The 12082-nt window shown below is 44.3% G+C and overlaps 1 protein-coding gene across 1 annotated transcript in view; it reads right to left on the bottom strand.

The window, feature by feature from the left end:
• The window catches only part of LOC126412917 (beta-1,3-galactosyltransferase 1-like), a 274544-nt gene that overhangs the window by 81247 nt on the left and 181215 nt on the right, over positions 1-12082 (bottom strand). The window lies entirely within an intron of this gene.

Genomic DNA, 12082 nt, shown 5'->3' with positions numbered 1-12082 from the left:
CAGTAAAAATTAAGCTTTGGTACTTAATGAACAGCCCTCATATGCAAGACACGCAATACCTCAGCCGCTATTGACAACAGAATAAAAATACGGAGGCATAAATTTTCAGCACGCGCTCCACGTATGAGTTCCACTGTCATGCAACAGGTTTTTTTCCTCCAGAAAGATTGTGTCGTTAATTATTCAATCTGCATGTTCAGTTCTCTTAAAAAATTATTAGTCACTTCCTGGAAAGAGCCAATGGCCGCTTTGCAGTGACTAAGATGACGTGAAACTGGTACCAGACGGTCACGTGACCCTCCACCGTTGGCTTAAGCCATGACTGTGAAATGGCATAAACAGTGTGAGTCATCTAACATTATCGCTGGATATATTTCGTAAACCACATCAAATACTGACGAATCGGTTCCACAGACCGAACGTGAAGAGAGGGGCTAGTGTAATTGGTTAATACAAACCATAAAAAAATGCACGGAAGTATGTTTTTAACACAAATCTACGTTTTTTTAAAATGGAACCACGTTAGTTTTGTTAGCACATCTGAACATATAAACAAATACGTAATCATTGCCGTTGGTTGCATTGTAAAATGTTAATTACATCCGGAGATATTGTAACCTAAAGTTGACGCTTGAGTACCACTCCTCCGCTGTTCGATCGTGTGTATCGGAGAGCACCGAATTACGTAGGGATCCAAAGGGAACGGTGATGGACCTTAGGTACAGGAGAGACTGGAACAGCACATTACGTCCACATGCTAACACCTTTTTATTGGTCTTTTTCACTGACGCACATGTACATTACCATGAGGGGTGAGGTACACGTACACACGTGGTTTCCGTTTTCAATTACGGAGTGGAATAGAGTGTGTCACGACATCTCAGGCCAATAAATGTTCAATGAGGTGGCCATCATTTGCTGCACACAATTGCAATCTCTGGCGTAATGAATGTCGTACACGCCGCTTTACATCTGGTGTTATGTCGCCGCAGGCTGCCACAATACGTTGTTTCATATTCTCTGGGGTTGTAGGCACATCACGGTACACATTTTCCTTTAACGTACCCCACAGAAAGAAGTCCAGAGGTGTAAGATCAGGAGAACGGGCTGGCCAATTTATGCGTCCTCCACGTCCTATGAAACGCCCGTCGAACGTGTACCTCACCCCTCATGGTAATGTACATGTGCGTCGGTGAAAAAGACCAATAAAAAGGTGTTAGCATGTGGACGTAATGTGCTGTTCCAGTCTCTTCAGTACCTAAGGACCATCACCGTTCCCTTTGGATCCCTACGTAATTCGGTGCTCTCCGATACACACGATCGAACAGCGGAGGAGTGGTACTCAAGCGTCAACTTTAGGTTCCAATAACTCCGGATGTAATTAACATTTTCCAATGCAACAAACGGCACTGATTACGTATTTGTTTATATGTTCAGATGTGCTAACAAAACTAACGGGATTCCATTTAAAAAAAACGTAGGTTTGTATTAAAAAACATACTTCCGTGCATTTTTGTATGGTTTGTATTAAACAATTACACTAGCCCCTCTCCTCACGTTCGGTCTGTGGAATCGGTTCGTCAGTATTTGATGTGGTTTACGAAATATATCCAGCGATAACGTTAGGTGACTCACCCTGTATATGTGGAGGGGGTCTTTCAATGGGATCAGCGCAGTGAAAAATTTTTTTAAATTTGTGGTAACTTCCCATGGAACCAAACTGCTGAGGTCATCGGTCCCTAGGCTTACACACTACTTAATCTAACTTAAAGTAACTTACGCTGAGGACAACACACACACACCCATGCCCGAGGAAGGACTCGAACCTCCGAAGGGGGAAGCCGTGCGAACTGCGGCAAGGAGCCTTAAACTGCGCGGGTACCCCGCGCGGCTTCAGCGCACTGAGATGGGTCGATGTAGAGATACGACATAATGGCATAAAGGAGCTATTGTTTTCGGATGTATCATTGAAGACACCGTGAAGTTGTCTGATTTCCTGGTGTACAAGTCTGGACTGTCCAGTATGTCTACAATGACGTACTACACGAATCTTCATAACACCCTGTAGTCTACGAACAGCGTGAAAAGATCGGAAGTGACAGGGGTTGGAGTCGAGTGTCACGCCTTATCAACGACTGTTCCAAATACGACAGGAATTTCTACTGTCAGTGAACTCAACTGTGTTTCAACCAGTTTATGAGAGAAGATTGCGAAGGGACCCGCATGCGATGGACATTTATTGCCGCGTATCTCGTAAAATACCATTGCTGACAGCGGACAGTGGCTTACAAAATACTCGTCGACAAAGAGTATTTCTCATCAGTGTGAGATCCGTACCAGGTAGGGTTGACAGAGGAGATAGAGAAGATCCAAAGAAGAGCAACGCGTTGCGTCACAGTGTTATTTGGTAAGCGTTACGGAGATTTTAGCAAACTCAAGCGGCAGACTCTGCAAGAGAGGCACTCTGCATCGCGGTGTAGTTTGCTGTCCGGTTTCGGGAGGGTGCGTTTCTGGATGAGGTTTCGAATATATTGCCTCCCCCTACTTATACCTCGCGAGGAGATCACGAATGTAAAATTAGAGAGATTCGAGCGCGCACGGAGGCTTTCCGGCAGTCGTTCTTCCCGCGAACCATACGCGACTGCAACAGGAAAGGGAGGTGATGACAGTAGCACAAAAAGTGCCCTCCACCACACACCGTTGGGTGGCTTGTGGAGTATAAATGTAGATGTTGAACATAAGGCTGCACGTCCTCTGTGAGGCAGACAACACAAACTGTGAAGCAGTTGAATAGCGGCGAGAAGTTTGCTCCGATGAGACGCGATTTTGCCTCTTTTTCCAAGTCCACCGAAGGCTCAAATATGCGTTTAACCTGCAGTGTGTGGAGGACGTAGCAGAGGCCAGTGGAGATTCTTTGATGATGTGCGTCCCAGTACCTGGGCCTAAACTTGCAGGTTACCGTGAACATTAACTGGAATGTAAGTTTCCAGAATGAGATTTTCACTCTGTAGCCGAGTGTGCGCTGATATGAAACTTCCTAGAGCACTTGCCCGCGAAAGGCAAAGGTCCCGAGTTCGAGTCTCGTTCCGGCACACAGTTTTAATCTGCCAGGAAGTTTGGTATGTAAGTCTTCTGGTTTTCGTGGCCGTTGTCACTGAAGGTAAAATCTCCTGTATTGTTAAGCCGCGTCATATTCCTTCTACTCGTATACCATCGACGTTTCGACTCCTCTGCTGGGATTTTCTTCAGGATCTTGTGGTGTCCACGGCTGACTGAACACTGTGAGAGGCCACTGTCGCGTTGTCTAATAAACAAAGATTTTCCCGCGTTTATGCTGGAGAAGTGGGAGTATTAGGTAAAATTCCTTTTGTATCATTGGTACACCATTGTCACTGGATAAAAACACATTTTTCCCGCATTTTGTTGGAGAAACGTTTTTGGTGAAAATTATTCTTCCTACTATTAGTGGGCCACCGTCATTGGATAGAACTGAAATGGGTAGAGTAAAATGAGTGGGGGGGGGGGGGGGGGGAGGTGGCGGCGTTTATCAAACATGCACTGCCAGAAAAAAATCAGTACACCGTTCTAGAGGATTCTAGTTCACTCACGGTCTATTTGTAAGACAGTGCTTTTGGACTACGTGAAATGATTGTCAGTCTACATTTTATATCCTCTCTACTTCGACCATCATCAGTTATTTTGCTCCCCAAATAGCAAAACTCTTACTACTTTAAGTGTCTCACTTCCTTATCTAATTCCCTCAACATAACCCGATTTAATTCGACTACATTCCATTATCCTCGTTTTGCTTTTGTTGATGTTCGTCTCATATCCTCCTTTCAAGACACTGTCCATTCCGTTCAACTGTCCATCCAAGTCCTTTGCTGCCTCTGACAGAATTACAACGTCATCGGCGAACCTCAAAGTTATTATTTCTTCTGAATGGATTTTAATACCTGCTCCGAATTTTTCTTTTGTTTCCTTTACTGCTTGCTCAATATACAGACTGAATAACATCGGAGAGAGGCTACAACCCTGTCTCACTCCCTTCCCAACCACTGCTTCCCTTCATGCCCCTCGACTCTTATAACTGCCATCTGGTTTCTGTACAAATTGTAAATAGCCTTTCGCTCCCTGTATTTACCGACTGTCACCTTTAGAATTTGAAAGAGATTACTCCAGTCAACATTGTCAAAAGCTTTCTCTAAGTCTACAAATGCTACAAACGTAGGTTTGCCTTTCCTTAATCTTTCTTCTAAGGTAAGTCGTAAGGTCAGTATTGACTCACGTGTTCCAATATTTCTACGGAATCCAAACTTCCCACGAGGTCGGCTTCTATCAGTTTTTCCATTCGTCTGTAAAGAATTCGTGTCAGTATTTTGCAGCTGTGACTTATTAAACTGATGGCTCGGTAACTTTCACATCTGTCAACACCTGCTCTCTTTGGGATTGGAATTATTATATTCTTCTTGACGTCTGAGGGTATTTAGCCTGTCTCATACATCTTGCTCACCAGATGGTAGAGGTTTGTCAGGACTGCCTCTCCCAAGGCTGTCAGTAGTTCTAATGGAATGTTGTCTACTCCCGGGGCCTTGTTTCGAGTTAGGTCTTTCAGTGCTCCGTCAAATTCTTCACGCAGTATCGTATCTCCCATTTCATCTTCATCTACATCCTCTTCCATTTCCATAATATTATCCTCAAGTACATCGCCGTTGTATAGACCCTCTATATATTCCTTCCACCTTTCTACTTTCCTTTCTTTGCTTAGAACTGGGTTTCCATCTGAGCTCCTGATATTCATACAAGTGGTTCTCTTTTCTCCAAAGGTCTCTTTAATTTGCCTGTAGGCAGTATCTATCTTACCCCTGGTGAGATAAGCCTCTATATCCTTACATTTTTCCTCTAGCCATCCCTGCTTAGAAATTTTGCACTTCCTGCCGATCTCATTTTTGAGACGTTTGTATTCCTTTTTGCCGTCTTCATTTACTGCATTTTTTGCATTTTCTCCTTTCATCAATTAAATTCAATATTTCTTCTGTTACCCAAGGATTTCTACTAGCCCTCGTCTTTTTACCTACTTGATCCTCTGCTGCCTTCACTACTTCATCCCTCAGAGCTTTTTGTAGTTTCTTCAGTTTTAATCTACAGTTCATAACCAATAGATTGTGGTCAGAGTCCACATCTGCCCCCTGGAAATGCCTTACAATTTAAAACCTGGTTCCTGAATCTCTGTCTTACCATTATATAATCTATCTGATACCTTTTAGTATCTCCACGATTCTTTCATGTATACAACCTCCTTTTACTATGATTAAGTTATGCTCTGTGCAAAATTCTACCAGACGGCTTCCTCTTTCATTTCTTACCCCAAATTCATATTCACCTACTATGTTTCCTTCTCTCCCTTTTCCTACTCTCGAATTCCAGCCACCCATGACTATTAAATTTTCTTCTCCCTTCACTACCTGAATAATTTCTTTTATCTCATCATACATTTCATCAATTTCTTCATCATCTGCAGAGCTAGTTGGCATGTAAACTTGTACTACTGTAGTAGGCGTGGGCTTGGTGTCTATCTTGGCCACAATAATGCGTTCACTATGCTGTTTGTAGTAGCTTACCCGCACTCCTATTTTTTTTATTCATTATTAAACCTACTCCTGCATTACCCCTATTTGATTTTGTATTTATAACCCTGTATTCACCTGACTAGAAGTCTTGTTCCTCCTGCCACCGAACTTCACTGATTCCCACTATGTCTAACTTTAACCTATCCATTTCCCTTTTTAAATTTTCTAACCTACCTGTCCGATTAAGGGATCTGACATTCGACGCTCCGATCCGTAGAACGCCAGTTTTCTTTCGCCTGGTAACGACGTCCTCTTGAGTAGTCCCCGCCCGGAGATCCGAATGGGGGACTATTTTACCTCCGGAATATTTTACCCAATAGGACGCCATCATCATTTAACAATAAAGTAAAGCTGCATGCCCTCGGGAAAAATTACGGCTGTACTTTCCCCTTGCTTTCAGCCGTTTGCAGTACCAGCACAGCAAGGCCGTTTTGGTTAGTGTTACAAGACCAGGTCAGTCAATCAGCCAGACTGTTGCCCCTGCAACTACTCACAAGGCTGCTGCCCCTCCTCAGGAACCACACGTTAGTCTGGCCTCTCAACAGATACCCCTCCGTTGTGGTTGCACCTACGGTACGGCCGTCTGTATCGCTGAGGCACGCAAGCCTCCCCACCAACGGCAAGGTCCGTGGTTCATGGGGTGGTGGGGGGGGGGGGGGGTGAGTACGGCCGTCTGTATCGCTGAGGCACGCAAGCCTCCCCACCAACGGGCAAGGTCCATGGTTCATGGGGTGGTGTGGGGGGGGGGGGGGGAGGGGGGGGAGAGGGGGGGGGAGACACCCACAGTGTGGAGATAATCAGATTCATTCGTTTTGCGTCGGAAAAAGTATTTTATTTTGTTTTGACTGAAGAAAGAGACTCCCTTATCAGCGATGAAAACTGATTAGAATCGAAGTTGGATTTCTTAAATGAGGCAGTGAAGGCCAATAGCTATAATAGTTTGTCCATAGAGATGGGTTTTAAGTGAAATATTAATTATGTAAACAGGAATGACGAGGAACCACCTTCTCATTCTGTTAAGCTTCTGGGGTCGCTGATCACGTAAACAGAATTCTAAAGAAAAATGATATTCAGATGGTACAATTTGTTTTAGGAAACATTATCAGCGATCTATTGAAATTAAAATTTAAAGATTAAAACAGTCTTGATCGCAACTTTTTATTTTTATTGGAGTGACCGGTTTCGATTCTATTTAAGAACCATCTTCAGACTCTGAAAAAATATATAACCAAATAGAGGGATCGTTATAATTAGCATATATAGCAAAATGTAGAACTGGTAATAAAAGTTGCGATCAAGACTGTTTTAATCTTAAAATTGTATTCAGAAGGGTTTTGTTATTGGCTTCTTATAACGACCAAAACCGCTTCACTGGCGCCAATCAGGCTGATCCGCCACTATGCGCTACCTTACAATGAGAAATGCGACCCTAGCCAAAATTAGTAACTTCTGAGTTAACTGCAATTCCGAGCAGCACAGATCATAGACAGCGCGTCTATACTGGAGCATCATTACTGTCTATTTGGTGTCTCCCTCACAAACACAAAAATCACGAATCAAGTTACAGTCAAAATTAATTCATATAATAATATCATTGGTAGCCTCAGAGGCTTGGTGATCTTTAATGAAACCAAGTTTGATGTGGCGATAATAGCTGCGCAGCCCTGGAGGGCGTGGAATCACAACCACAACCTGAAGTTGTGGGATGTGGACTACTTTGTGCGAAATATTCTATTCTACGATTCAGTCACGATGTTCCATTCAACAGTGACAATGTTGTTAGGTCGTAAAAGACGCAAATACATGTCACGTGTTACAGAGTGCTATTTACAACTGGGAATGAATAAGTTCCGAAACACTTGTGCCTTACGCACTAATTCATTTTACAGAATGTGTGCGGAACAATCTCTGATGTTGGCCGAATAACAGCTGAGAGGCGTATTGTGGTGTACCACTGAGAAGAAGGCGCAGTCACCAAGACTTCTGAAGGGGCCAACCTTCATCTTCATACGACCGTCCAGATACAAATTTTCTGCAGTCTAATAAACTCACTGGCTCCGTAGACAAAGCCACAGTCGATTTACTGCCATTCCATTGAACGGTCAGAGCTTCGGCTTCGGCACTGCCAACCTTGACATCCACGGACAGTTAGGTTAGTACGACAGGTTCCAGTTCATTGATGGCTACATCAAAAGAACACCGAGCATGCCCTGACCTTTACGAAACCCTAGCTCACTTTCGTTAGTGTTATCCTGCAGTAATAAAGTAAACCAGCAGGTTTCCTCATATTGCTCACGTCAAGCCGACAGAGTTATTTATGCGCCTGGAGGAATCACATTACCTACCGTCCGTGTCACGTCATGTTACCTGAGAGTTGTTTTTGTCATGGTCTTCAGTGGCTGGCTCTGAGCACTATGGGACTCAACTTCTGAGGTCATCAGTCCCCTAGAACTTAGAACTACTTAAACCTGCCTAACCTAAGGACCTCACACACATCCATGCCCGAGGCAGGATTCGAACCTGCGACCGTAGCGGTCTCGCGGTTCCAGACTGTAGCGCCTAGAACCGCACGGCCACTCCAGCCGGCTGGTCTTCAGTCTCGAGACTGATATGTTGGAACACTATGCTATTCTATCCTGTGCGAACGTCTTCACCTCTGCATAACTAGTGCAAGCTACATCCATTTGAACTCTGTTGACAATTCCCTGATGCCTCAGGATGTATCCTATCGACCAATCCCTTCTTTTAGTCAAGTGATGCAACAAAGTCCTTTAGCTATGTAATTCAATTTTCAATTGATATTAGATGTTAAAAATTGTTATTTTTCAGAAATTATTTTCTTTCTTTTGCCGATCTGCATTTTATATCCTCTCTACGTCCGCCGTCATCAGTTATTTTGCTGCACAAATACAAACTCATCTACCACTCTTTGTTTCTCATGTCGTAATCCAATTCCCTCAGCATTGCTTGATTTAATTCCATTACAGTCCATTACCTTTGTTTTATTTTTGCTGATGTTGATCTTGTAATCTCTCTTCAAGACATTATGTATTCCATTCAATTGTTCTTGCAAGCCCTGCGCCATGTCTGACATAATTACAATATCATAGAACCTTTAAGTTTGTATTTCTCTTCCACTTCCCTGAATCATAGAGCTATTTTTATTTTTATTTTTTTACTTCATATCTGAGTAGGAAACTTTACAGCCACCAACAAACATATACTTGACTCAACAAACATGACAAATCCACAGATCATCAGCTACCAACTGAATTGTGTTACCTCTGGAAGATATGGTTGACACCCTCATGTTTACCCCAACCATGTAATGGGTCTGGCACAAAACCAGTGTGGTGGAATGTAAGGCGTTTCACAGCTCTTCTCAGGGAGTGGTATTCTCTTGCCAGAACGTGGTCGCAACTATCTGCTATAATCTCTGTGCTGCGTACGAGCCATTCGTCCTATCAGGCAGCAACCCGTCTTACACCTCTGGTATGCAAAAGGCCTAAAAGGGGAGGGGCAACACCAGCAGAAGACTGGTCAATGGTCGTGCGCGCTCAGCTAGCCGATAGGTGGCATCGTGATCGTTACCTGAGGGTACAAATAGATCTTACAATGAAATGAACACCCTTAGCTGCTTACAGGCGTTGACATAGGTCAACGGGGACAGATGAAAATGTGTGCCCCGACCGAGACTCGAACCCGGGATCTCCTGCTTACATGGCAGACGCTCTATGCATCTGAGCCACTGAGGACACACAGGATAGTGCGACTGCAGGGATTTATCTCTGGCACGCCTCCCGCGAAACCCACATTCTCAACGTATTGTCCCGCACTACATTCGAAGTGCCCCCACCCATTATACTAATTACTGGCGGCGCATTGCCGATTCCCGTAAGAGTTCGGGCACTGTTTGTGCATCCGCACAGAAGAAGAAGATGATCAAGTGGCCGGTGAGCCTTAACTATACATATACACTAAGATGGTATCTGTTCTTTTGGACATGTCCCAAAGAACAGATACCATCTTAGTATATACAAGTAGATCTGCTTGCTTCCGCGGATCACGTGGCCGCCACTAGTTCCTACTGCACCCTGGTACCGCCCACAGTCCACCATTCTGAGCTCTCGCAGGAAACCTTCGGAACCTTCCGCGCCGCTCCGTTTGCCAGTCGCCACCGACCCTTGGAGCTGCCAGTGACCACATCAGGTACTGCCAGGACGTGGCATCCACACCCGAGACAGCGCCGGACTCTGGTAATAGTTATCGACCTTATCTCTCGTTGTACTGTTCCTACTTCCAAAGTAAATCTGGGACATTTGACTTCGTCCACCACAGGTGCCGTCTGCCCACTTAAGAATTTGCGTGAATTCAGTGTGAACCACGAACTGTTGCGAACAGTTGGTGAATTGACGTTGTCCAAGGAGGAGTTTCAATTAATGTACAATACAATAAATATGTTCCACACTATTTACTTGGGCTGCATTCTCATTGTACTTCTAGAGACACCAGCTGCAACACACTGCCTTTTTTCTGGAGGGCTGTTGCCACTCTGCATGTCATCTCTCCCTGATAACTGTTATTTTGGTCCATAAGATCGTAGCGCTTTTGTTTTTGCATGTTGGTAATCCGGCTGCTGGAGGTTTAGTTATCGATTGTCATTTTTTACTTGTTACTATTTGAGTTTACTTACTGTCATTATGTCAGCTCTGGAGCTGTGGACACTGGAAAATGGAGTGCCAAGTGCAGAAATCGGAACATTTTCGACATATTCTTCTGTTTGGGTTCGGTAGAGGGGTGACAGTAGCGAAGGCAGCCAGAAAAAATTTGCGCCGTATGGGGATAATGCCATTGGACACAGCACGGCAATAAATGGTTTCCTCGTTTTAAAGAGAATCGTCCTGCCATTAGTTCACGTATAGGCCGACCTACGGGGTTTGATGTAAAGCGTTTAAACGGATTAATACACAATGATCCACGTCAGTTCAAAATGGCTCTGAGCACTATGGGACTTAACTTCTGAGATCAGTCCCCTAGAACTTAGAACTACTTAAACCTAACTAACATAAGGACATCACACACATCCATGCCCGAGGCAGGATTCGAACCTGCGAGCGTAGCAGTCGCGCGGTTCCGGACTGAAGCGCCGAGAACCGCTTGGCCACCGCGGCCGGCTCCACGTCAGTGTACTCGAGAACTGGCAAATATGATGATCTATGATCATTCGACCATCGTGTGACATTTACATGCAATGAAGAAGGTTCAAAAATCACATGTATGGGTGCCGCATGCTTTAAGTGAAAATCACAAAAAACTGTGGTTGGCCATATGCGCGTTTCTGTTTGCTCGTCATTAATTGTCTCGTGAACAACACCGCCCATTCCTATCCTGAATAGATTCTGGTGACGATAAATGGTGTCTTTATGCGAAAATAAGGAAAAGAAAGGAATGGTTGAGCTCAAAGAGAGCAGCAACGCTTTGTACAAATACCTGTGCTCTTCCACAAAAGAATGTTATGCTTCTGGTAGAGAGGGACGATGTGTTGTGCTACGAGTTGCTTCCCTGAGGTGTAACCAACACTGTTGACATTTACTGTTAACAACTGAAACATCTTGCAGACGCAGTCCAAGAACGGCGACTGTGTGAAGTGATGCTAATCCACGATTTCGTCCGCTCGCATTCTGCTGGGCTGGCAAAAGGCACTACACAGGACTTGGGTTGAGAAGCACCTTATTCGCCTGATCTTGTGCCCTCAGGTTTTCAGGCCCAGCATCACGATGGACGTATCCCTGAGTAGAGGACCCGAGGAGAACGACATTTGTCAGATGACATTCGTCATCATCATAAGCGCCCAGTACTTGGCGTGGTGCTATAGTGTGCCACTGGGTACACAACAAGATCATCTCTGCGTCGTATAGAAAATAATTTAGCCAGCAGCCGATACATCTCTGACGTTTTACGGTCGGTGGATGCGCATTATCTTAGAGGTCTCTCTGACGTTGTCTTTCAACAAGATAACGCTCTTGCATGTTGCTTGTGTTGTCCTGACTTATCTCGATACAGAGGGTATTCGGACTCTTGCCTGGTCAGAACATTCTGGGCATGGGTTTCCAAGAGACCGCTAGTCCACCAGTCTCTAGACAACAATAAATGAACTTTGGTACAGTTGAAAAAGTATAGACTGACGGACCAGGTAGTTATAATTAAAGTACAGCTGCTGCAGAGATCCAGTGTGGGCTATAATTAACGTATGACGGCGAAATTTTGTACATATTCTGCTGCATTAATGCGGAACCGATTTACGCTGGAAAAAAATTGGTTCCAATCTTGGCCATCAGATGTAAATCTGGTATTGTGACTGCAAGAAGGATGCATAGAAATACTTCCATGTTATGTAATGGATTAGGAATGGCACATGGGCAGAAAAAGTCTAACAAGTGAGGAAAGCATGA

The sequence above is a fragment of the Schistocerca serialis genome, chromosome 7 (genome assembly GCF_023864345.2).
Source record: "Schistocerca serialis cubense isolate TAMUIC-IGC-003099 chromosome 7, iqSchSeri2.2, whole genome shotgun sequence".
NCBI lineage: Eukaryota > Metazoa > Arthropoda > Insecta > Orthoptera > Acrididae > Schistocerca > Schistocerca serialis.
The sequence above is the reverse complement of the archived record's forward strand: the minus strand, read 5'-3'. Positions and strand labels throughout refer to the sequence as shown.